At 39.7% G+C, this 2,500-nt stretch overlaps 1 protein-coding gene across 1 annotated transcript in view; it reads left to right on the top strand.

The window, feature by feature from the left end:
• LOC138049587 (deleted in malignant brain tumors 1 protein-like) overlaps positions 1-2,500 on the top strand; it is a 69,661-nt gene that overhangs the window by 32,382 nt on the left and 34,779 nt on the right. The window lies entirely within an intron of this gene.

Below are 2,500 nucleotides of genomic sequence, written 5' to 3'. Positions count from 1 at the left end.
CACCAAACTCATAAAAAGCGAGCTTCCCCTTCATTGTAAGATTCCTCTGGAGGCAGTGTACCTGGAGGCAGTGCGGCCCAGTGGTTAGGGTGCTTACCTTGAGATCCGGAGATCCCGGGTTCAAGACCCGCTCTAACCACTTATTGAATTTGTTCCTGGTAGTCCCTAGTTCAACTTCCCAGCTGCACTTGTCAGCCAACTGGTTTGCCTCCGGCCAGTGTGGATTGTTAACAGTTGCAGTTGTTGTGTTCTGTTGTTTCGTTGATTGTGTTTCATTGGCATGATCTGTTTTTCATAACTCACGTTACTCAACATGCGTGTTTTAATCAATGGTTGGTGACCACTTTTTCGCCATCTCGAAAATGAGTAAAACAAGTTGCTTTTAATCTTGGCATTTCATCAATATCTATATTATAAATAGGTATCTCTCACTCGTTCGCTGCGCTCATTCTTGAGAGATACTATCAGCACTAGAGGATAATGGCCATGTAATATCCTCTGTATTTTATCGCTGAGGCACTAATTGGGAACACTGTACGGAAATCAAGTCATCCAACACATGATAAATGTTAAGTTGGCTTTTGAGGAGAGAGAAAAAGTGTAACTCGAGTACCCAGAGAAAGCCTCTCGAAACATAGTAGAGAACCAAGAAACTCAATCTATATAGAAGGTAACCTGGGCCACATTGGTGGAAGGCGAGTGCTCTCACCACTGCGCCATCCCTTCAGTAAAGATAAAATCATGTATTTTGAACTTTCGGACCATGACGACTCTAAGAAACAATGATGACTGCAAAGCAGTTATTCATCGTAGTTCAAATGTGTACATAAGCCCAGATTCCTTTTTTTTTTTCAGACTTCCCGTCCTTTCGCAACTGCGATGATCCACAGTTTCAAATATATCACTTTCATATAGTTCACTATAAACATCGACTGGTCTTTGAGAGATTGAGAGTATGACGCAATTAAGAGTGACACAATGGAGGCAAATTAAAACCGACCATTTGCGACCTTTGATACCTACCATATGTATCAAGGACTGCATGAAGACGAGCAAACATTAATTAAGGTTGCTCGACCAGTTTCAACAACTTGGAGAGAATATCTTATTAGAAGGATTAAGTCTACAACACCGTTACGCGTAACGGCAATGTTATGTTACCAAATATAACATTACTAAGCGCTCAACAAGAATCACTCGTTAATGTGACGTAATAGGTCACCATGGCAACAAAAGGTCTTTCCAAAAGCGTCCTATACTTTGTACTTAAACGCTCATATCTTCGAAACGAAGTACAGGTGACCCCCAACTTTTATTGCTGGAGAGTAGTTTGCAGACTCTTTGCAAAGTATAAAAGATTGCCTGTGGCAGATTCAGAGCCACCTTAAAAATTTTCCAATTGCTACGAATCCGTTGCAGATAATTTTTTTAACTTTGCAGAGAGTTTTGTCCAGCAATATAAGTTTCAGGTCACTGCTTTCGTTTTTGAGACATAAGCGTTGGAACAAAAAATATTGGGTGTATTTACATGTATCTTTTGTTGCCATAATGACCTGTTACGTCACATGAATGATTGAATCTTGTTAAGCAATTACTGGTGTCTCATTTGGTACCATCAAGAGCTCATCTTCTGTTTTTACCATAACATTGCCGTTACGCGAAACAGTGTTGTACAGTTAAATAAATCCCTCCAAATAGTACAGTTTGCTTAAAGTGTTAAAATTGGTTTGAACGTCCTTAATTAAAGTTTGGAGACAAACTAATTCAGGGCAAAGACAAGAGGCGGAGGATTAATATTTGCTAGACTTGATGTTTGGCGGCCAGTGTCTTCTCAGTTTGGTCTTTGCTCGGGTGCTTAAGGAACCACTGAGTGATGTAGTTCATTTGTTATGGTATCGACTAGTCAATAGGCTAGTTTCGAATTGAGCAGCAACAAAAGAACAGAGTCGAGATTCACGGGAATAATTAGCAATTTGTTATGTTCAAAACAAAGGAAAATGCAGGGCATGATTGCTTGATCTTGATTGGTTAACAGTTGCTTATTCAGAGCAAGGGAAGTTACGAGAGAATCCTCTTCCAGATTCTGACAGATTAAACTGCTTTTTGTTTACATGTAAAATACAGTTATTAAATTAAGCGCTATTTCTGTTGACAGCATCGATTTATTGAAGTGAACTTTAACCGAATGAAAGCGTGTTAAGTTGATTGTCATTTGTCGAGGCATTGAACGGGCTTTCCTCAATAATTTTGCCCTTTATGTGATAAACATGTAATCGCAATGCGCCCTCGTAATTTCACTTGTATTTTCAAAGCTTTCCAAATTGCCCTCGTCGCTTCGCGACTCTGGCAACTTTGTGAGAACTGTCAAAATAGGCGTGAAATTAATTCTTAATTGACCTCGGGCCCATGCGATTACATAAACAGAACATTAGGCAAAAGCCTTAATAGCAAAAGCCTCAGTGATTTAAAGGTTTACAGAGGAGTTTGCCCGAGGAGTAAA

The sequence above is a fragment of the Montipora capricornis genome, chromosome 5 (genome assembly GCF_036669925.1).
Source record: "Montipora capricornis isolate CH-2021 chromosome 5, ASM3666992v2, whole genome shotgun sequence".
NCBI classification, from domain to species: Eukaryota; Metazoa; Cnidaria; class Anthozoa; order Scleractinia; family Acroporidae; genus Montipora; species Montipora capricornis.
This window is presented reverse-complemented; position numbering and strand designations above follow the sequence as displayed.